This window comes from Phalacrocorax aristotelis, chromosome 4, assembly GCF_949628215.1.
Source record: "Phalacrocorax aristotelis chromosome 4, bGulAri2.1, whole genome shotgun sequence".
Taxonomy (NCBI): domain Eukaryota; kingdom Metazoa; phylum Chordata; class Aves; order Suliformes; family Phalacrocoracidae; genus Phalacrocorax; species Phalacrocorax aristotelis.
Window position 1 is genome coordinate 20,040,366 of NC_134279.1, and position 24,014 is coordinate 20,064,379.

Here is a 24,014-nt window from a genome sequence, read left to right on the forward strand (position 1 = left end):
TCGTCTTGCTTGTAAAATCCAGCTAGGTTCAGGTAGTGCATTAGGAATGGCAATTTGGTGTATGTCCAGAAATCTTCTTGCAAATGCCTGGAGAAATGTAAAGTCAAGTCTAGTCAAGAAAAGAGGGCCATATGAAGTTTAGTGTTTAAAATACTGGTTAGCAGCAAGATACCTTCGGGGGGACAAAATGGGGGGCTGTATTAATTACAGCTTTGGGCGTAAACTCTTACACTGCAGTATCATTTCTGTTCACATTAACCTTTTCCTAGATCTAGCTTCATAAATACAAGAGCAGTAGAGAGAAAATCAAGTCAAATTGTTTAGGACAATATTGCATTGACCACAAAGCTCAATGAAAGGTGCTGCCAATTCATAGTTCAGAGGAAAAACTTAAGAGACAAGAGCAGAGATAGAACAAAAATGTTAAGGTCTGTAGGTTCTTTTAAAATCTCAATTGTACTTTTCTGTATGTTAAGGGAAGTTTGTCTCTCAACTTCCATGGAAGTGAAAATTGTTCCTTGATGTATGCAAAGCACTGAATTAATCCCCTGCTGGTGACAGATGGGGTACACCTGTCTCAAAGGGGGAAAAGGATCTTTGCACAGGAGTTAGCAAGGTTCATTGAAAGAGCTTTAAACTAGATTTGATGAGGGAGACGGATAAAACCAGGCTCACTAGAGATAAGCCTGGGGACATGCCAATGTTTGAAGGATGGTGTGCTAGCAAGGTCCTTCAGTCTGATATCTCAGTGGAGGGAGGGGATGGAGATCCATGCAGCAGCAAAGACACAAGGATTATGGATGTGTTAGAAACCATGGAAGTGCCTGAGGACAGTCACATAGGAATTAGGGCTTCGCCCCCCAGAAAAATGTGGTGGGATCAATAGCCCAACCAAAGTACATCTACACCAATGCACATGGCACAGGCAACAAACAGGAGGAGCTGGAAGCCACTGTGCAGCTGGAAACATGGTGGGGTCACTCACACAACTGGACTGCTGCAATGGATGGCTATAAACTCTCCAGAAAGGATAGGCAAGGAAGGGGAGGAGGTGGGGTAGCCCTGTATGTTAGGGAGTGTTTTGATTGTCTAGAGCTTAACAATGGTGATGAGAGGGTTGAGTGGTTATGGGTAAGAATCGGGGAAGGCCAACAAGGCAGATATCATGGTGGGAGTCTGTTACAGACCACCCAACCAGGATGAAGAGGCAGACGAAATATTCTATAAGCATCTGGGAGAAGTCTCATGGTTGCTAGCCCTTGTTCTCATGAGGGACTTCCACTTTCCAGATGTCTGCTGGAAATACAATACAGTGGAGAGGAAACAGTCTAGGAGGCTCCTGGAGTGTGTGTAAGAACTTCCTGACGCACCTGGTGAGTGAGCCAACTAGGGGAGGTGTCCTGCTGGACCTGTTGTTCACAAACGGAGAAGGACTTGTGGGTGATGTGGTGGTTGGAGGCCACCTTGGGCATGGTGACCACGAAATGATAGTTTTTGATTCTTGGAGAAGGAGTGGGGTCAGCAGAACTGCCACCTTGGACTTCCAGAGGGCAGACTTTGGCCTGAGTAGGAGCCTGGTTGACAGAGTCCCTTGGGAGGAAGCCCTGAAGGGCAAAGGAGTCCAGGAAGGCTGGACATTTTTCAAGAAGGGAATCTTAAAGGTGCAGGAGCAGGCCGTCCCCATGTGCTGAAAGTCAAGCCAACAGGGAAGAAGACCGGCCTGGCAGAACAGAGAGCTTTGGCTGGAACTCAGAAAAAAAAGGAGAGTTTATGACCATTGGAAGAAGGGGCAGGCAACTCAGGAGGACTACAAGGATGTTGTGAAGTTATGCAGGGAGAAAATTAGAAGAACTTAATCTGACTACTACGGTAAAAGATAATAAAAAATGTTTCTGTAAATACATTAGCAACAAAAGGAAGGCTATGGAGAATCTCCATCCTTTATTGGAAGAGGGGGAAAACAGTGACAAAGGATGGGGAAAAGGCTGAGGTACTTAATGCCTCCTTTGCCTCAGTCTTTAATAGTAACACCAGATGTTCTCTGGGTACCCTGAGCCCCCTGAGCTGGAAGAGAGGGACAGGGAGTGGAACAAAGCCCTCATAATCCAAGGGGAAATGGTTAGTGACCTGCTACATCACTTAGACATACACAAGTCTATGGGGCTGGATGGGATCCACCCAAGGGTACTGAGGGGGCTGGTGGAGGTGCTAACCAAGCCATTTTCAATCATTTATCAGCAGTCCTGGCTAACCTGGGAGGTCCCAGTTGACTGGAGATTAGCAAATGTGACACCTGTCTACAAGAAGGGCCAGAAGGAGGATCTGGGGAACTACAGGCCTGTCAGTCTGACCTTGGTGCCGGGGAAGTTTATGGAGCAGATCATCCTAAGTGCCATCATGTGGCACTTACAGGACAACTGGGTGATCAGGCCCAGTCAGCAGGGGTTTATGGAAGTCAGGTCCTGCTTGACTAACCTGATCTCCTTCTATTACAAGGTGACCTGCTCTAGGGGATGAGGGAAAGGCTGTGAATGTTGTCTGCCTGGACTTTGGTAAAGCCTTTGGCACCATTTTCCACACCATTCTCCTGAAGAAACTGGCTGCTTGTGGCTTGGACGGGCATATTCTTTGCTGGGTAAAGAACTGGCTGGATGGCCAGGCCCAAAGAGTTGTGGTGAACAGAGCTATTTCCAGTTGGCAGCCGGTCACAAGAAGGGTTCTCCAGGGCTCGGTGTTGGGACCACTTCTGTTTAATGTCTTCATCAATGATTTGGATGAGGGGATCAAATGCACCTTCAGTAAGTTTGTAGGCAACACCAAGTTGGGTGGGAGTGTTGATCTGCTCGAGGGTAGGAAGGCTCTGCAGAAGGATCTGGGCAGGCTGGATCAATGGGCCAAGGTCAATTTTATGAGGTTCAACAAGGCTGAGTGTCAAGTCCTGCACTTCAGTTACTACAACCCCATGCAACGCTCCAGTCTTGGGGAAGAGTGGCTGGAGAGCTGCCCGGCAGAGAAGGACCTGGGGGTGTTGGTTGACAGCTGGCTGAATACAGGCCAGGAATGTGCCCAGGTGATTAAGTGTCCTCTTTTCAGCTGGGATAGAGTTAATTTTCTTTATAATAACTAGTGTGGGGCTATGTTTTGGATTTGTACTAAAACCAGTGTTGATAATGTGGAGATGTTTCATTTGTTGCCAAGTTGTGCTTGCACTACCCAAGGACTTTTTCAGCTCCCCGTGCTCTGCCAGGTGCACAAGAATTTGGGAGTGGACAAAGCTGGGACAGCTGACCCGAACTGACCCAAGGGATATTCCATACCATATGACGTCATGCTCAGCATATAAAGCTGGGACGAAGAAGGAGGAATAGGGGGACATTTGGAGTGATGGCATTTGTTTTCCCAAGTAACCATTACATGTGATGTAGCCCTGCTTTCCTGGAGATGGCTGAACACCTGCCTGCCCATGGGAAGCAGTGTGTGCATTCCTTGTTTCCCTTTGGTTGTGCACATGGCTTATGCTTTACCTGATAACTGTCTTTATCTCAACCCACATGTTTTATCACTTTTACTCTTCTGATTCTCTCCCCCGTCCCACCACGGGGTAGATGAGCGAGCAGCTGTGTGGGGCTTGGTTGCTGACTGGGGCTAAACCACGACACCAAGAAGGCCAACACCATCCTGGCTTGTATCAGGAATAGCGTGGCCAGCAGGAGTAGGTAAGTGATCGTGCCTCTGTGCTCAGCACTAGTGAGGACACACCCCAAATACTGTGTTCAGTTTTGGGCCCCTCACTACTAGAAGGAAATCGAGTTGCTGGAGCGTGTCCAGAGAAGGACAATGAAGCTGGTGAAGGGTCTAGAGCACAAGTCTTATGAGGAGCAGCTGAGGGAACTGGGGTTGTTTAGCCTGGAGAAAAGGAAGCTGAAGGGAGACCTTATCGCTCTCTACAACTCCCTGGAAGGAGGTTGTAGCGAGGTGGGTGTTGGTCTCTTCTCCCAAGTCACTGTGATAGGACAAGAGGAAATGGCCTCAAGCTGCGCCAGGGGAGGTTTAAGTTGAATATTAGGAAAAATGACTTTACTGAAAGAGTCGTCAGGCCTTGGAACAGGCTGCCCAGAGAGGTGGTGGAGTCACCATCCCTGGAGGTGTTCAAAAAACATGTAGAGGCGGCCCTCTGGGACACGGTTTAGGAGGCCTGGGGGTGTTGGGTTGATGCTTGGACTTGATGATCTTAGAGATCTTTCCAACCTTAATGGTTCTATTATTCTATCAAATTGTAATGTTAATTTTTGAGTTCAGCAGGGAAAAATGTCCAGTGGCATTGACTGCAGTACTTTTATCACTGCACTTGCTGCTATTGTTATTTGGTGTTGTAAGAATTTTTTAAATGAATCTTCTTTCCTGTTCCTTTATTTATCTGTGGTTGTTCACACCTATTTCTACTACCTTTGAAACTGTTGTAAAGCCATATGGTACAAAGCCAGAGTGATAAGATATTTGGAGACAACTTTGGGCAATATGCAGCCAGTTGGCTGAAAAGATTTTAGGAAATCTATTTTCTTGCTTGAAAAAAGAAAGAATAAAAATACAGGAAAAGACTAGGGAAAAGAAAAAGCTTAATGACAAGTATGTGAAAGTATTAAAACATCTGTGTATTAAAAAAACCCAAAATTATTGCTTAGATCACTCTCTGTGATTCCCAGCTCAGAACTTGGATCCAAATATCCTGGTTTAATATTGATAAAATGTAGGTATCTTGTGAATGATATTGGGGTCACTGAAGTTAACAGGTCTTGTTTGTTTGTTTGTTTCATTCCCACTGTCTGCAATGATCTTGATATGAAGTCCTATTTTCCATTTTGTTTAATTTTCCTTATTTCCTTGAACATTGTAAAAGAACTTTGTCCTTGTACAATGTTTACTGAATGCAGCCATAAGAGGTGTTTATTTTTTTGTAATGTAAAATATTCTTTAGTGCTTCTAGATCCTTTTTTAGGCTTACAGCAATATCTTAATGTACTTTTTCAATAACATGTAAAATTAGAAGAATGTTTCTGTCTAAATGCAGGCACAGAAACTGTCTGTCACTGATAAGCTGCTTGTTATCTTCTAGCTACACCAAACACTCTCTTGATTTTTTTTCCATAGTCTTCCCAGCTGACTGGTTCTAAATTTCTATGCAATGACAGTCCATGATGACCTGCCAGACTGCTGGTTTGAGACAGGATAATAGTAGCACAGATTCCTCAGCAAGTTTTTACTTCCTTTCCTGCTGTGACCCATATCTAGCTTAGTAGCTCCTATGCTTTCTGATATTTATATTCTTTAGCAAGCATAGAACTGCTTCTGTTGCAGATTAGTGCCCCAAGCAGTTCATTGCAATGCAGCCTTCATCTAGGAGTCCCTGGATGGGGTTTTAACAATGCAAATGAAATATATTGCTTCTTCTGAATAAGCGTCCTAGAGGAAATGTTCCTTCTGCTTTCTCAAAGTAGATGCTAATTTAATGTTTTTTGAATGATAGCTGTCAAGCACTCGCCAAAATCTTGACAATCAATATTTTTCTTTCACGATTTCTATAAAATTCCAACCTGCCTTATGCTGTCCCTTTACACAGGGCAATTGTTCTATAGGTTTTTCAGAAAAAAACAGTTTTTCAGAAAAGTGTGAATACTGACCCACTTAGATCTTCTCTAAAAAATGCTCTCGAAGACTTTTTGCAATCTGTGCCGTTTCACAGGAAATATTTAGTAATTTGAAAACTTTTCTCCTGTATTTTTGTCTTTAAAAAGAAGGAAAAAAACCTACAGTGTAAAGTGAAAATATATTTAAGAATTTCATTACTCTTGGAAATACTTGCTGAAATTGCCTCAGAAGCATGGATATGCAAACATGGATGTTAGTCAATCAGTTTTAAAGGTGATCTGTTCCCAACATATTTGTCCAATCTTCAGTACCACCTTCCTGGTATTTAGAAAGGTTTTATTTATTTATTTTGATTAGGTCAAAACTAGTTGCCCCTCTGGTTTTGTCATCACCATCTGTTTAAATAGACTGTAATCAGAAACTACAAAATGGGCATGCTTGCTTAATTGACTAATAGCAGTCTTTGATTTTATCACATAAATGAAACCAAAATACTTATTTATTAAGTCTCTATTTCAGTTTGCACATATAAATCCATAATGTTAAATAATCACTCTGGAATAACTTACTGGGGATACTGTAGTACATGCCTTGTCTCACTTTTTCCCTCTCTGTTTGAAACTCTTATCACAGAGTATAAGAGGCAAGGTTTGCATGGAGAAGCAGTATCTCCTCTTGGATCAGTTGGTACAGGCAAAAGGATGGAGCCAGCTTCCAGGTGCTCTCTTCTGAAGCAGAGGCAGCAAGCTGCAATCTAGCAGAGATTAGGAACAACTCTCCTGAGTTGAACAGCTGTCCTGGGCTGCCAGAGAAAGCCATTTCCGAGCAAAATGTACTTTGCACTTGCAGAGAACAACGGGATAACAAAAAGGTGAAAAGGAACATTGTGTTAGGTCACCTTGGCCGAAACAATTCTACTGCTGCCACCTTTCTTGAGCAGACTTTTGATCCTATAGCACTTACATTACTTTCTCGGCAACAATGAGAGCCAGCACTGGAACAGAGGCAATACCGCACTAGAAATAACATCAAAACACTGCTCTTGCCATCAGATTTCCTGCATGCACCAAGAAGCCAACCATTGTCTCATTTTGTTATTTGTTGCACTGATCATGTTTCTAGAAATGCTGTGCTGGCCAGAAGCAGCTTTTCAGGAAGACTGTGTCACCAAAGTACTTGATAGTAAGAAAGCACAGCAGTGTATGGCATGGCAGCTCTGTGATGATACGTTAGGGTACTTGTACTGCATCTACTTTTGTCCGCCTGATGGATTTCATGATTGCATTAAGTTGACCAGGACCTGACAAAGCTGAAGAGTGTCTTGCAATCAAATGGCAATGCTTCTGGGACTAGGCATTGGAATGACTAACATGACATGGTATGGTTCTGGCTATTTCCAGTCATTCTCAACAAATGAACTGCAATAATTTTTGGAAGTTATTTCACTCTTTCACTGTTGTACAGTTCATACATATCTTAAAGAAGTCCAAGAGGTATTTAGTCTTAGATGGCATTCCCTTGGCAAGACTTGACAAGATATGTGTTAGAAATGGCAAGCAGATGCAGCCTGTATAGCACCACTGATCACTAAGCCTGAGTCTCAGAATTTAAGATTTAGCAATAATCCAAGTGTCAAGGAGAATACAGATGGAAATGCTTACTTAACTGTTTTTCAGCCAATGTTGAGCAGTTTCGTGCTGCGTGTTTACTACTGCTTTCTCCAGCCCAGCTTAAGTGTCTTGAGAGAGAGTGATTCTGCAGTATCCTTGGCAAGTGTTTTGTTGTATAGGCGGCCTTGCCATTCTGTAACTGCTTACCCTGGAGAATTATAAAAATAAAATATTTGACAGTATTAACAGTAGATCTAAGTGGGTCATGCCATGCAAATGCCTCTGATTAAAAGCACGAGAGATACTGTTATATTTGGAAAAAAAGCACTTTAACAAAAATACTAGAAATGTGTTAGAATATAATAAGCATTTTGTCCCCAAGTGCAAGTGCTGAGCAAATGCCCGCAAGGAAAGGCGTAGCAGAATATATCAATAGAGGTAAAATTTCTGTGCTTTCAAAACAGGACTGAAATATAATTTGTTGGATTTTATTTTTTTAAATGGCAAAAGCTGATCCTCATTTTCAGGTACCAAAGATATTCTGAGAGTGGATATTACATCTCCAGCTGCTCTGAACTTATGGGTTTTACTAATTCTCAAAGCAGATAATAAGAACCCTTTGTTCTTTCTGCTTTTCCCTTGTTGTACTCTGACTCTGGATTTCTTTGTTTCTACTCTTTCTGACAATCAGTACTAGCAAGTGTTGCTCCTGTTCTGGTAGCATTTGTGAAAGCAATCCAGTAGTCTGCGCCTACCTCTATAAAGCTTGACAGAGTTCCAAAAATAGCACCAATAGTTTGGAAGCTTCAGCAGCTAAATGACCTAAAGGAAATTTATAAATAAAGCTCAGAAACTTGGCTGATCTAAAATTTCCTTTAGGTCATTTGCTGCTGGTAATCAGGTCAGCTAAGCTTCTGAGCTTTATTTAAAGGCTAGGAGAGAGGTTTAAGGGCAAAGTTCTTTCACAATATGATGTTTTTCTAGCACAGATTGTAGTTCTTTAGGAATTGTTTATCGAAGTTCCAGTTTAGGGTAGAATATGACAATCAGAGATACATATTTAGTGCCGGTTTATCCTTTTGCCTCATGGTAAGTTTCTCTGTAGTATGCAAAGGACTCGTTCAAAGGCTCATCCATCCTTCCGAGCAGAGTTCTCACTGAGCTCTCTTTACATGGAAGAGGTGAGCTTTATGAGTGTTTTTCTTAATGCGTATGAGGAAAATGATGACACGAGGTACCTGGTGGTACTTCCCAGATACTTTTGTGTGTTTTTGATGTAAAATGATGTTACGGAGCTAGGTGGACTGATCTGTAGATTTCGTCTTTGGGGATGGCATCTTTAATTTTCCTTTAGATTTCCAGTTGTTCATTATGTTCTGTGTTGTCACAGCCATTGCAGTATGACAATAGCACAGATAATGTGTTGTTTTATTTGCTGCAATTGCCAGTATATTTTCCTGCATGCATTGGAATTCAGTTAGCATGTGTTTTCACCTCACTTAAGTCACTGTTATTAGCAGCTATTTTCCTAACAGTGTGTGTTACATCTTGTGCTGATCAGTCAGAATATAAGGATGTCCCAAGATAGCAGGTAATGGACAAATCTAATGGATTAAGTTAATGCCTGTTGTAGTCAGAACAGCTTCAGCTAGAAATATCTCAGATATTAACTTGACCCACTACGTGAACAGGACTGTTGTTATCAAGAGTAATAGTGATCTCTTCTCTTCTGCTTCTATTATTAGAGCTATAATACGAACTCTAGTCCTTGTGAGAGTGATCAAGGAGACCTGCCCTCACTGAACTCAGTCAGATGCATTCTTCATACATACAACCAGATTCTTGGCTAGTGTTATCAGGCCAGCTGATTTCAATGCATCTGCAGAATCAAACACCATCCTCAAATGTCCTCCAAGAAAGCAGTGTTACAGTAGGTTTGCACAATGCTCTTGGCACATAATTACAGTTTAATGTGTAATCTGTTATTTTATGCTGTACAGGCCAGAATGGAAGCTAAGTGTCCAGGCTGCCTTGCAGATGGTATGAGGCTGAGACTAGTCATGGTAATATGCCTCTGAAATCAGTAAAAGTAGCAAAATTGCTTGACAACTGGTTAATAGTTAGATGCATGTCACCCCGCCCAATTGATCAAATGCCTGTCTTTTTTCACCCCTTCTTTCTTTTTTTCTTTCCATTGATTTTAATGGGTTTCTTAATTTTAGTAATGAAGAACTTACTATCACAATATGAGACCTTTTTCTCTTACAAGTCAAGTATATCAAGTGGTCTACTGCCACCAGCCTCTTGAACTGTTACTGTTGTATTGTATTTTTTTTTATAAACTCTGCCACAGTATGAAGTTTGAGTTATGAAGTAAGGTAACAACATGGTCTTTTGGCTTACATTTTTTTCAGGATGCAGAAATTGAAAGTCTGGATTTCTTCTTTTCCAATTAGTGCAATGTAGCTTGTTTACTTGCTCTCTGAAGAAAAAGCTAGAGAAGAAAAAATCTGATATTATCCAAATTTTCATTTGTACGGGAAATCTATTCTAAAGATCTTGGATTAGTACCAATGTTTTAATGTTTTTCAAAAACTAATAGAGTGGCCACTAATGCAATCTCAAAGAGAGTGGAAAAGGTCTAAGAATCTTTTCTTGCAAATTTTCCTGCTTAGCAAAATAGCTCTTTCACTTTCATGGTCAGTCTACCATGTCTTTAACCATCTTTACAATTTGGCAATAATGTAGGTGTCAAAACTGGTTCAATGTCTCAGTGAGAAGTCATCCCTAAAAGGGAAAACCATCAAATGAAAAACAATAGACAAAAAGCCCAATGTTAACATTCATTGACTCCTAACAACAGAAGATCTAGCTTTTGAGCCCTATGAATCTTATTCTCCTTAATCTCTTTCCAGGTAAAAATTGTCATGGGACTTGGCTTCCAAAACCGGGGTGTCAAAAATATTCTACATTAGGACACCATTTATCTTGCTCTTCAGTGGAAAAAAGACTAATGAAGTACTGCTGTATCATTTTCCTGAACTGTGTCATTCTACAGTCTACTGTGTTGTACATTCAGTATTTTAATAAGCTCCTTTCTAATTGAATATCTGCTTTCAGTTAGGGCTGTCTGTTCCAAGGGAGACCCTGCAATGTGTTTGCTTAAAGCTCTGAAGTATTTGACTGTTTTCCCCAAAAGGGGTCTTTGCTTTAAGATAACCTTCAAAAACCAACAGCAGTCTAAGGTGTATAAGAGGAACACAAATGCTGAAGATAACAGATTCTGGCAGTCTCTGAGTCACTGTTGTGCCCTTTGAAAATTAAGACTACCAGAGAGGGAGTTTTTTCCCTGAAGCATTTCCCTAATGTTTTCCAAATGTTGCTTCATCAGAGTCAAATGGTCAGAGCCACCTAAGAATCCTACTACAGATGCACAGATTTTTTGTTGTTGTTGTTCATTTCCAACATATTTAGCTGCATTCCTGAAGCTGTAACTGAGAAAGCCTATATAAAAGCTTTGCTTATAGACTTCTCCACAGATGAAACTCAACCAATTTTCCTCCAAGATGCATTAGAAACAAAATGTTCCCAAGCATTACTGATGCTGGTTGCTTTGTGTTATAAACAGTTAATCTGGTTCATGTGCAACATTTCTTAATCGGCATGGAAACACACTTTCCGGGTACCCTTGAACAAAATTCAGCAGGAGTTCCACAAATTACAATTCAGCTGCTAAAATGTAGCCAGCTTGTACTGCTTCGGATATTTATATTTCACTTATTCCACTATCCCTTGTATTATTCCCTACACTCAACTAAAGCTAAAAAGAAAACAGAGAAAACAGAAGGAAGGGAGAAGTCATTGGTTCTTTAAGACTAAAAGTGATAGCCAGGAACAGGTATGATAAAAATTAAAATTGCATATACTTAAACCAAACTGAAGCCCATATGTGTGTGGTGCACATGCCAAGTTTTCCATCTGAGGGTCTCAATCATTTACACAAATGACCTGACTGAAGGTACGACTTCATGGGGTACTACATGCCTATTTACAAAGGTGCTTCAGATATAATTTTTAGGCATGAGTAAGTACTGTATAATTTCTTGATGTTTCTTCTGAACACTTCCCTTTCTTTCCCCAAGTTCTATTGCTCCTGTCTTTGTAGCCTCTTTGTTGAGAAGTTTGCCTGGGTTTTCGCTTGAACCATTTATGCCTGTCTTTGCTGGGAATGGGCATTTTACGGATGGTTCTGTACAGGATCCTGACTTTTGTTGCCAGACCATTGAAGCCTACATAGCATTGTTATGCTGGGAAACACACTTCTATTCTTGCTTCAAACTGTATAGGTAAGAAAAACTGTTCTTCCATGACTAGACTGGCAGTAACAGGAACTAGTGGCAAATTTAAATGGGCCGTACTGAAACAGAGCTTGAGAAATGCAGAAAATTAATCTAAGCTTTCTGGTCATAATGAGCTGGTTTTCTTTGTTTGTAACAACAGATTATTTGCTAATAGCAGGTGATACCATATTGAAGAAGAGAGAAAAATGACTGGAAACCTCTTCACCCAGCAGCTTTGTAATATTAAACCCGGTTTCGTAGTGTGCAATGGGTTAATGTTTCCAACATGAAAATGTAAGTCAGTTGGCTTCAATAACATCTTGGTAAAGAAAAAGGAAAAACACCAACAAAGCAGACAACCAGAATAACACATAATGCTTAATTCATGAAACATAGCTATTTCATAAATCTTTTCACTTTTGAGGAAACCCATGAAGGCAACTATAGTATCCACATAATGGCTAATCCAGGTGGGTGCCTTTGCATATAAATGTGCATAATTAGTCAATGTGCATGTAGTCAGTGTGTATTTAATCATAAGAGTATGCATAGAGTATTGTCTTGCCCACTTGAAATATTAGATGCACCTGTTCAGAAACTTCAGCTTTATTAAAGAGATAATACTATTAAAGCACGTTGTCCAAGGGACTCTTCCAACAAAGCCAAGTCTTTGTTCCTGTCAGCGACTGATGAATCTGTTTTGTAAGCAAGACCCTATCAGAACCCTGCTGAACCTAGAGGGGTAAAGGTCACCATGGGTGGGATCGGCGTGCCCTTAGCAGGGGTCTGTTTGTATTGTATCAGGGTTCCCACATCAGGAGGGGCATAAGATTTAATAATGTACTAGCAAATTTTCTGGGCTGTGGTTTTCTTACTGGGATCTGGAAAGAGCTCGCACCTTCACTGTGCAAAACACCAACCTTTGCCCCAGAGCAACACCTGCTGAGTTTGGCATTGCCAGGCTGAGCTGGGTGGCCAGGTTCACTGGTGTCTGACAGTGCCTGGCATAAGCGCAGGTAGCTGGTTCCCACTTTTTTTTCTTTTTGGCCTCAGGCACTGATCTTAACAAGGCTACTATTGCAAGGCAGTGGCAGAGATTGATACCAAACATAAAAGTTCCCAGAAAGACCATTAAATCAGTGTTGACCTGATTTTAACAGCAGATAGTATTTCCATGGGTTGCAAGCAAGTAAACAAGCTTTGACACATACCTTGCGTAAATGGACTTTGAAACAGAAGAGACTGATAAAGAGTCAGAAAGGATGCAGAGGTTATTTTCTGGAAGAAAAAAAAAAAAGAAAAAAAAAAAGAAAGGAACATTTTGTAGAACAGCATTTTACTGACTTAGAAGCTTTTTGCATAACTAATGTGCCATTTCTTGTCTTGGACAGCTCTGCTATAAAATGCTATTTCAAAAGCTTTTTAAAAACCTTAGTGTCATACCTCATTGGAATCAACTGGGAAAAGATGTACTTCAAAAATCATGTAAGTGGCCTGAAAGAACAGTGGAGAGTTTGTCTTGGGTTTAGTCCTCTTTCAGATGAGACATGTGCCAACAGCTGCTAAAATTGAGATACTCCATATTGGTCTTTTGCAAATTTTTCAGGATAAATATAGGAGTGAAATGGAAATGCCTATTCTAATAAATTATATTTGGGATAACAATGTGAACTTCAAAACAACAAAGTTCAAGAACTGGCAATAGTGCAGTAATGTGTAAATACCTTGCTCCTCTGAGAAGAATTACTAGTTGGTCTTCAGTCCAATATTGTTGGTGACTTACCTAAATTTGGCTGATGTCCCAAGTGGGAAGTAATCAAGCCATCATTTTCTGGATTATATTTATCCCTTTTAAGTAAATCTTACCTTGCTTAGACAGCTACTTACTCCTTAGAGAGCAGCTCTGTGGCACTTACTCCTGACAGCTTGGCCAACCCTGGAGTGTGAGTGTTTTGGCTCAGTGAAAACCCAATGGAAAGATATTGTTATGTGTTGAGAGAGTGCTTACAGTTCTACAGAGCCTTTAGTAGTGCATCTGGGTGTAATGCTTGTCCCTGGAAACAGTGCCTGCTGTGCATGTCTGCTACAGTTAGTGAACTGCCCAGTTGCCGTTGTGCTGTATCCAGTGCTGCAACACGCACTGCCTCTGCTCGGTGCACTTGTGATATTTTCTTGTGAGCAGACCATGTATCCAATTCATGTTGCAAAAGCATTGATCCATGCCTAAGAGCATAGATTATATCTACTTTTCTGCCCATGCACATGCGTGTGTCTGTCTACTCATGTACGCTACAGTTTTACATCAGTCCTGCTGTTCCTCAGACGCCTATTGGGGCACAGAACTGTTGCTGTAGTTGTTATAAAGGATGTAACACTTCAAAATTGGCGTCTCGCTCACAGTGTGTTTTTACTTTGCTTTACAAATTCCAGTTCTTGAGTCTATTCTTACCTTACACCATTCATTGTAAATGAATTGTTTTAAAAGCTTTACAATTTGTGAGTCTTATGCGGTAGCTGAAATCTTGTGAGTATGTATTTAATGGCTCTTAGTTCCTCAAAGGATATTCAATGTTTAGGGGATTTCATTTCTGCTTAGCTGCAGCCTGTGAATATTCAGTCTAATATTCCATTCCCAGCACATCTAATAGTTGTCACACCTTGGCACCTTCTTTTTTGACCTCTCCTCTTTTCAGGTAGGAGTGTTGCGATGTTTAAGACAATGAGTCTCTCCGGATCTGGTTCAGTTGACAGGGGGTCTCTTGGCAGGCGGCTGAGGTCCTGTCTTCCATTAATAATTCTACCTGGTGATGTGGCAAAGGATTTGTATCTTCTGTCACAGTAGAAACTCTGCCTGACATTGCAGATGCTGCAGGTATATAAAGTAGGAAGGTGTATTTGGTCAGGTTGAGTGACCTTGGTTATTTACGGTACACTGCTCAGTGGCTCTGGGGGGACACCAGCTTCGGAGAAGACCTAGTGATGTATTTGCCGCTTATTTCAATGGCTCTTCTTTGCAGATCTGCCTGGGCTTGACAAAATTCCATGTTGTAATTCATGTGCTTGGACACACTGGGATAGACTGACTGATAGACACAGAGGGGTCTGCTAAACTCAATCTGCTGTCCCGGAGACTCCTTAAAATTATTGATGCTTTTTAGATAGATCTTCTTTGGGAGCGAATAGAGACTTCCTGGTTACTATTCTTTTCCACCTTGTGTTTCATATGAAATCTGGTACTTAATTCAATATTCAAGCCTGTGGTTTGCCCTGCCCTGCTGATCAGCTACAATTGATGTTCTGTACATCAGCCATAATATGTTTTAATTTATGGCATTACTTGCTTTTCTGAGTTTTCTTATTGGCAACTGCATTTGCTGCTTAGCCTCAAAATTAGGCTAATTCTTCCATCTAATTATTGAGTCTAATGTTGTTGTTTTATCAGTGCTCCTGAGATTACATGTCAGCTACCCATTTTTTATATGCCCTGCCTGCAAGAGTGGCAGCCAGCTTCTGTAGCCTGTACACATGTGAACTGAGTATCTTTGCAAGCATTAGTCACACCATGAACAACATCCTCTTTGTTGCCATTGCTTCATAACATGAATCACTGTTTTGTTTTCTTAAGGTAGCTGTGGTAACAGGTCCCAGAACTGCTGTTTCCTATAACTCTTAGCTCATTGCCTCTCAGTTGCACATATATCTCCCTGTGAGGCATAATGTTTCCATAGAATATTTCCTGGCCCTCGACACACACATGCTCAGTTTGCATCCCTCTTCTCCACTGGATCTCTCTTGGCTTTAGCCTGCGTACATGTTCCATCTCAGCAGTCCTTGCTGAGTAAAAGACAAGTTGCACCACAAATTGCATTTAAACAAGCCCGGGGATAGAAGTTAAATGCTGTTAGAAAGCCAGTAATGGTTTTAGCCATATGCTCATCCTTTTTCACCCTACTGGGATTCTGTCTACTGCTGAAGCAAGAGGGAGAGGGGCTAGGGAAATTCCAGCTGTCACTGAAAAACACTGCTCTACTGGCGTAGTAGCAGTGTACCAGGTGGTGTGCCATGCATTGAGCAGATTCATTTTAAAGAGCTCCGCTGAGGCCATCTATTGATTATATAGTAAGTCCAACTTTAAAACTAAATTGGGATCAGAGAGGTTCTGAAAGCAGGGTGCATGACAATGATCCAGTGTAAACTCACCCCAACAATTTAGATTTGTTTAAAAGCAGCAGGTTCAACAGCTTAGTGTTGTACCAACATGCTTTATGTCAGATCATGTATTGCTTATTTTCACAAAACAAATATAAAAAGCACTCTCTGGTGTGTACTGTGGCTAATCTGCCAAAAATACCATGGCCTGATCCAGATCAAATTAGTACTGCTGCGTGATCATGCACAGCCCTGGCATTATTGGCTGTGGAACTGCAGTGACTAATACATAATAGTAAGTGCTCTTGAGCTCTTGGCAGAGCTCGTGCTGTAGGTGTTGTGATTCACTCCACCTGAGCCATGGCTAATGCCACGTAGGGGAAGCTAGAGAACCACAAAAACCTTTGAGGCCACAGAATTAACATCTTTATTGTTCAACCTTAGCCAGCAGACTGTTTTGGCTCTAGCCTCTGTGGGAAATGATTTCCACTTATTCCTTACTCTTTCTGTAGCTTTAACTGCTTCCAGCATTTGAAGACCAGGAGTCCACCCCAAGTCAAGAGAATGCCCTGTTGCCAAGCTTTTCCCCTGCAGCACTTACAAACGTGTGAGGAGCAGAACAAAGTTAAGATGAGATTCTTACACTGTCCATAGGTGCAGCGTAGGGTGAAGCATATCTCTAGGCAAAGTAGAGGAGATAACATTGCTTAGGCAACTCCATTTCTCATCCCCACATTCAAGAGTTCCCTTCTGACTCACTGTGTGCTCCTGGATCTGTCACCAAAGAAAGAATTCTATTTTCCCATGGTAAATATCCCCTGACTTTGAGGGGATCCTTTGAGGAACAGGGCATGCTTGACAAACCTGGTGGCCTTCTATGACAAAGTGACTTGCCTGGTTGACATGGGGCAGGCAGTGGACATTGTCTACCTGTACTTCTCCAAGGCCTTTGATACGTCCCCCACAGTCTCCCCCTGGAGAAATTGATGTGTTATGGCCTAGACAAGCGGTCTGTGCAGTGGGTGGGGAACTGGCTGACAGGCCGCACCCAAAGGGGGGGTGGTAAATAGCTCCTTTTCCAAGTGGCAACCTGTCACTAGTGGAGTCCCCCAGGGATCAATACTGGGCCCAATGTTATTCAATATCTTTATAAGTGATCTTGATAACGGCATCAAGTGTAGCCTGATGAAATCTGCGGATGACACCAAGTTGAGTGGGGAAGTAGACACTCCAGAAGGGAGAGCTGCTCTGCAGGGAGATCTGGATAGGCTGGAAGAGTGGGCCAGCAAGAAGTTTATGAAGTTCAACAAGGACAAGTGTAAGGTCATGCACCTGGGAAAACATAATCCAGGAGTGCAGCACAGCCTGGGATCTACCTGGCTGGAGAGCAGCTCTGTGGAAAGGGACCTGGGGGTCCTGGTGGACAGGAAGCTCAACATGAGGGAACAGTGTGCTGCTGCGGCCAAGAAGGCCAACAGGATGCCGGGTTGCATCAAAAAGGGCAACAAAAGCAGAGATAGAGGTCATTATCCTGCTCTACTGAGCACTTGTCAGGCCACACCTGGAGTACTGTGTACAGTTCTGGTCCCCTCTATACAAAAAGGATGTGGACAGGCTGGAAGAGGGGTCCAGAGAAGGGCCACCAAGACGGTCAAAGGACTGGGAAGGCTGCCATATGAGGATAGGCTGGGAGAGCTGGGTTTGTTCAGCCTTGAGAAAAGGAGGCTCAGAGGGGTTCTCATCACCATGTACCAGTACTTAAGGGGCAGCTACAAAGAAGATGGAGACTCCCTTTTTACACACAGTCACATGGAGAGGACAAGGGGGAATGGACACAAGTTGCTCTTGGGGAGATTCCGACTGGACACCAGAGGGAAATTTTTCACAGTGAGGACAGTCACCCATTGGAATAATCTCCCCAGGGAAGTGGTTGACTCGGCCATGTTGGACACCTGCAAGAGTTGTCTGGACAGGGTGCTGGGCCATCTTGCCTAGACTGTGCTCCTCCCAGAAAGGTTGGACTAGATGATTCCTGAGGTCCCTTCCGATCTGTGATTCTGTGATTTTCTTCCCTGATAGGTTGCCAGCTTGGCTAGGTCTAACCCTCAGAATAGCTCAGTATTCTGAGGAAATGTTTAATAATAAAAAAAAAGGCAGAAAAACCCAAAACCCTCAACCTACTCTCTGTTCAGAATTCCAGTTTGCATGGGCTAGGAGTCATTTTCAGATGTTAGTGACAGGAGTTGTGATTTGAGTGCCATTGCAGAATGAAGATTTAGGCACCATCCCTTCTCTGCCTGCTCCTGTTTGTCAGGCACTAATGTGTTGGGAAGAGATACTTGAATCCACAGGATGTAGACACCCTGTTCTGTTAATCTTATGAAACCCATAGTTTAGGCTATGCATTTTTAAGTATTACTTCTTTGCACTTCTGCTTTTAATTTGTTGTTGGGCATTCAAACTGATTTGGAGTATTTCCAAAGCCAAGATACCTATTCAGTTTCTCTCATGCAGTTCAAATGCAGCGTGGCAGTGTCAGAGCAGGTCTGCCGGGTGAATCCCACTCACTGTAGGAGAAAGGGAAAAACCAAAGGTCAGTATTGCAAAGCTGCCTTAGATCCCAGCTGCATATTCAGCTGAGATCTGTCTTAGAGGCATGTCCTTCTCTTCCTCTAGGCATTCCAAGGAGCAGAGGTCTGTCCAGTGGCTCTCTGGATACATGACTCTGAGGTTCAGAAAGGATGGCCTTTGAATTTGAAAGCTGCTCTTGCAGTAAGAGAACAATTGCATGAGCAGTGGATATGACTCATCTCATTTTATTCAGGGTGGACCCATTTCAAGCTCTTCCCAACTCTTTCTTTGCCTTTACTTTGGATCCATAATATCTCTGTCCACTGTGAAGCATGGTGACTCTCTGCATTGGACCTGCCAATACAAACCATTATGGAGAATCTGGCTGGGACAGAGGTGCCTTGTCTGCCAGTAAAGATTTGAGTCCCTGTAAGACAGGGACAGCCTATATCCTAAGCAAAGTGAAGAGGCTGTATAATTCTCCCCTGAGCTGTTTGCTGGTGCTTTGCCCTTGCCGTGTTTAGTGCTGCAGGGAGCAGTGCAGCCCTGGAGCACCCAGGTTTCTTCTGGCAACGTCTAAGCCAGAGCATGTTTCTGGGCTTTGCTTCAGCCACTGAATTCCCACCTGTGTGTATAAAGGGGTCACCTGGTTTGCTTATCAGGCCTGGCCTACAGTCAGGGTGCTGAATAAGAAGTGGGTTGGAAGTGATTCGGCTAAAGAGACCAGAATAAGGAAGGGGCCTATCTGGAATAATCTTTAGTTTCATTTCTCCACTCACCAGCTATTGTGGTTATTGGGTCAGGGAGGACTCTTAGAGAGTCACCATGTCTTGATATTCCCCAGTGCTCCATCTTGTATGCATCTGTCTCTCTTTTAATGATCATATCACTGAACAGCCTCCTGGATAGCTCCAGGGGACAATTTGGTATACATGGATTATACCATGTCACAGAATGGCAGGGGTTAGAAGGAACCTCTGGAGAACATCTTGTCCAACCCCCCCGCTTGAGCAGGCACACCCAGAGCAGGGGGCACAGGAACGCATCCAGGCAGGGTTTGGATGTCTCCGGGGAAGGGACTCCACAGCCTCCCTGGACAGCCTGTGCCACTGCTCTGGCACCCTCACAGGAAAGAAATTTTTTCTCATGTTTAGTGGAACTTCCCGTGCTCCAACTGTGCCCATTGACCCTTGTCCTGTTGTAGGGAACCACTGAAAAGAGTCTGGCCCCATCTTCTTGACATCTGCCCTTCAGATATTTATAAGTATTGATAAGTTCCCCCCTCAGCCTTCTCTTCTCCAGGCTGAACAAATCCAGGTCTCACAGCCTTTCTTCATAAGAGAGATGCTCCAGTCCCCTGATCATCTTTGTAGCTCTCCACTGGTCTCTCTCCAGTAGTTCCCTGTCTTTCTTAGACTGGAAAGCCCAGAACCGGATGCAGTACTCCAAATGTGGTCTCATCTAGGGCAGAGTAGAAGGGGAGGATAACCTCTCTCGACCTGCTGGCCACACTACTTTTTATGCACCCGAGGACATCGTTGGCCTTCTTGGCCGCAAGGGCACAGGGCTGGCTCATGGTCAGCTTGTTGTCCACCAGCACTCCCAGCTCCTTCTCAACAAAGCTGCTTTCCAGCAGGTCAGCCCCAACATGTACCAATGCATGGGGTTGTTCCTCCCCAGGGGCAGGACCTTGCACTTGCTTTTGTTGAATTCCATGAGGTTCCCCTTGGCACAGATCTCCAGCCTGTCCAGGTCTCGCTGAACAGCAGCCCAGCCTTCTGGTGTATCAGCCACTCCTCCCAGCTTGGTGTCATCGTGAACTTGCTGAGGTTACACTTGATCCTATCATCCAGGTCATTGATGAATATATTAAACAGGACTGGGCCCAGCACAGACCCCTGGGGAACACCACTAGTGACAGGCCTCCAACCAGACTCTGCCCCATTGATCACAATCCTCTGAGTTCTGTCATTTAGCCAGTTCTCAATCCACCTCGCTGTCCTCTCATCTAACCCACACTTCCTAAGCTTACCTATGAGGATGTTATGGCAGACAGTGTCAGAAACTTTGCTGAAGTCGAGGTAAACAACATCCACTGTTCTCCTTTCTTCTCCCAGCCAGTCATGCAGTCATAGAAGGCTATGAGTTTGGTCAAGCATGATCTCCCCTTGGTGAATCCATGTTGACTATTTCTGATAACCTTCTTTTCCTCTACATGCCTGGAAATGACCTCCAGGATGAACTGCTCCATCACCTTTCCAGGGATGGAGGTGAGGCTGACAGGCCTATAGTTTCCCTGGTCCCCCTTCTTGCCCTTTTTGAAGATTGGAGTGACATTGGCTACCCTCCAGTCCTTGGGCACCTCTCCTGTCCTCCACAACCTTTCAAAGATGATGGAGAGTGGCTTAGAGTGTCTGTACTATTAAGATGCCTGTCCTGGGTGACAGGGAAAATCAGAAACCATGGGAAAAATATCAGTCAGAAGGCCTCCACTTAAGCAACTTGTGTCACTACTAGGTTTCTGCAGCTGATCTTTTTACTGCTGTCTGCCTCTTGGCCATTCAGAGGATTAAATACGCAGTGGTACAGTGCAGAGGTATATTATATCTTCCTACACTGAAACACTGCCCTAATGATAGATACATTTTAAACCAGCCCTGTCTCCAATTCAGCTGGTGTTAAAAAAAAAAACAAAAACCAAAACAAAACAAAAAAAAGGTAAAATCTCTAATTATGAGAAAGAAATGCCAAGAAATGTCAGGGTTGATGAAGTCTTTAAAGGTACCAGATAAAAGTAGGATTAACAATCACTAATGCTGGAGATCTTAGTCTGGGTCATGCAGCAAAGGGAATTCTGGAAGTCTTCTCTAGCTGACTGAAAAGATGACAAAAGGTGGTCTTGACTGCAGTGGCTTGACTGAATTTTGCCCCTTGTATGGTGCCTTATTTCATGTGGAACACTTTAGCAGCACAGCTACAGACTATTCTCCTCTGTGTTCCACAGAGGAGTAAATCTACCTGCTAAGCAGAGCCCAACACCCAAGACCTGCCTGGGAGCTGAGGTGTGCACCCAAGCACTGCCCCTTGACCTGCCCTGGCTAAAGGTCTCAGGCTGTGCCTTGGGCAGCTCTCCATGAGCCAGCAGGCTGCAGTTAGTTGCCTCGTGGACTGCAGAACAAAGCACATATTGGATGCTTTCCATGCTGGTTGCTAACCTCAGAGCATCGTAATCATAACCAGTTCTGAAAATGTAAGTGATTGTGCTGACCAGGCCCCCGCTGTTCGGCCATATCTTGCCAGGCGCCTGGCTTTTAAAGGCATAAAAATAAGACTGCACTTTTCCCTAAACAATTACCTGAAATATCCTTTGATAAAGCCTTTAGAAAATTTCCATGCAATATTTTGTTGTTTATTTTGACAGCAAGAGAAAGAGGAATGTTCAGTAGTTCTAACTAAACCTGAAAGGTAAAACTGCATGAAAAAAGAGGCTGTGGGAAAAGAGCTTTTAAATACAAAATCCTTTTCTAAATACTACCTATTTGTGGCATTTGGGCCAATTTCATGGAGTACCTCAGTGTTGTGTGTTGATTCATATTTAGATCACTGAAAGCAACAGTTTTGTGGGAAATGGTAACTACTGGGGAGATGTTTTAGAAAGAGGGAAACTCCTCATAACAGGTAAATATAGATGTTACCAAATTCATTACTACAGAGTAGAATTCATATTTTCTGAGCACTTCACATCATAAGGTCCTTGTTCTTCCTCAGTATTTATACATGTAGCCTCACATTTTTTTCCATTATCATCTTTCTCATAGTTATTTTCAGCAGTCTCTGTGTGTGACTATTTTCTATTAAACCTGTATTTGTATTATTTACAGATACCTATGTATTATTCCCAAGAAGTTTTTCATGTTGACTTCTTTATTTGTTGTAGTTTACATTTTTCTTTCATGGGTGGCTGTAAGTTTTCCTGAAATGACATTCCAATTTTAACATTGCAGTATAATGTCAGTGTTAAAATGTTTGTAAGCAAGAAGTGCACTGTGATTAATTTAAGCCTCAGAAAATGAAGAGGAGGCTGTTATAAATGAAGCGTCTCCTCTGAGGTCAGGCAGGATTCAGCACTGCAAGAGCTTCCTTCTGCCACCTTGACTCACCCTGAGCAGCCCACAATTTCTGAGAGGCTGCGCTCTTTCAGGTGACTCGGGCTGCTTGCCCAGTCAAAGACTGTTCAGCGGGGGCAAGGGGAGACGGATCTAAGATTCTACTACCTAGAAGCTTTCTGAAAAGATCAATTACTGTGAAAAAGTCCAGTAATGAGAAATTATGTTGCTTTTGTGGTAGGCCGTTGGGTCCTGGATGGTTGTTCCCATTTTCCAGGGCTAATCTCTAAAGTAAGTAGTTTTCTTCTTGTTGACAGTCAGTGGTGTGTCACTGTGCAGTGACCTGGATGTGCAAGTGCTGTGGACTAGGGATCTTGTGGCCTCTGCCAAATCTGTACAGGGTGTATCTCCTGCTCCCCAATGCCCCCTGCCATCAGTTCCTTTTGTTCTGAAAGGAAAGGGATTGAGCACTTTGTCACTGCTTGTTGAGAAGCAGTCTTTGCTGCCTGATAGTCAAGTCCTTTATTGCTGGCCTTTCTTTTCTTACTTCTGAACCTCTTTTTCATTTCAGCAATGACTCTTTGCTCCAATCCTCCTCCTGCCTTTTTTTTTTTTTTTGCCTTTTTCTTTACTTTTCTCTGCTTAACTCCTCCTTTCTTTAAAGGATATGCTTTACATGTGTGTGCATGCGCACACACAGAGAGAAATTAAGTGAATTGTAAAATCTACTTCCAATAGACACCTACAGACCTTGCCATTTACCCTATTTTTTCCTCTATGATTTCATAGTGTTGCATGGTCTACTGTCAGTCCCTGACTAATTAGAGTGATCATGACACCAAAGCAGCATGCACATGCTCTTCCTAGTATTTTTGTCTTTAGTTGCATGTATTTGTTATTTCTTTTCTAAGGGATATGACAGCACCTCCCAAAGCACTGTTTCTTTGAAAATTACCTATGTCAGTGAATGATGTATGGGTAGTGATTTGCTGTGCAGCTGTACTGAGTCCTCCACCAATAATGATGAGAATGCTTAAACTAAAAATCTTTCATTTTATTAGAAAACTCATGTTGGTCACTTGAGAACTTTCACCTGGTGACAAATTTGCCTATATGTCTACAGACAGCCCTTTAATATGTGCCCCAAAAGATTGAAAAGACTGCAAAGGGAGGAGCTGAGGCTACCCAGAAGTCTGGTCCTTTGTATCCCACAAAAGTCATTCTTTGTTCCTGCTGTCACACCCCACAGCATGGCCATCTTCCTTGGTGACAAGATTGGTGACTGCAGTTTGGCTCTGAGAAGAAAACTGGCTGCACAGACTCTATTCTGTGTAGAGCTACACAACTATTTATTTTTCAAGCGATTGCCCCATGACAATTCTTCATGAATAAAAAGGTGCAATGAGGAGATTCTCACTGTGATGAACCCTGCAGCACTTCAGCAGTGCTTCTACAGCTGATGACTGAAGGCAGTCAGAGGGAACCAAATCTTAAGCATATCAGGCTAATAAAGTGGATTGTAATGCAGCACTGTCACTTGTTGTCCCTGATCCTTGTAGGGACTTTATTTCTTTCTCCAAATGGGTATCAGT

At 42.7% G+C, this 24,014-nt stretch overlaps 1 long non-coding RNA gene across 1 annotated transcript in view; it reads left to right on the top strand.

The window, feature by feature from the left end:
* The first annotated feature begins 1,258 nt into the window (after window positions 1-1,258).
* Window positions 1,259-24,014, top strand: part of LOC142056164 (uncharacterized) — a 51,331-nt gene continuing 28,575 nt past the window's right edge. The window contains exon 1 of the long non-coding RNA XR_012660247.1: window positions 1,259-3,716. This is a non-coding gene — a long non-coding RNA (uncharacterized LOC142056164). The remainder of the gene's footprint in view (window positions 3,717-24,014) is intronic.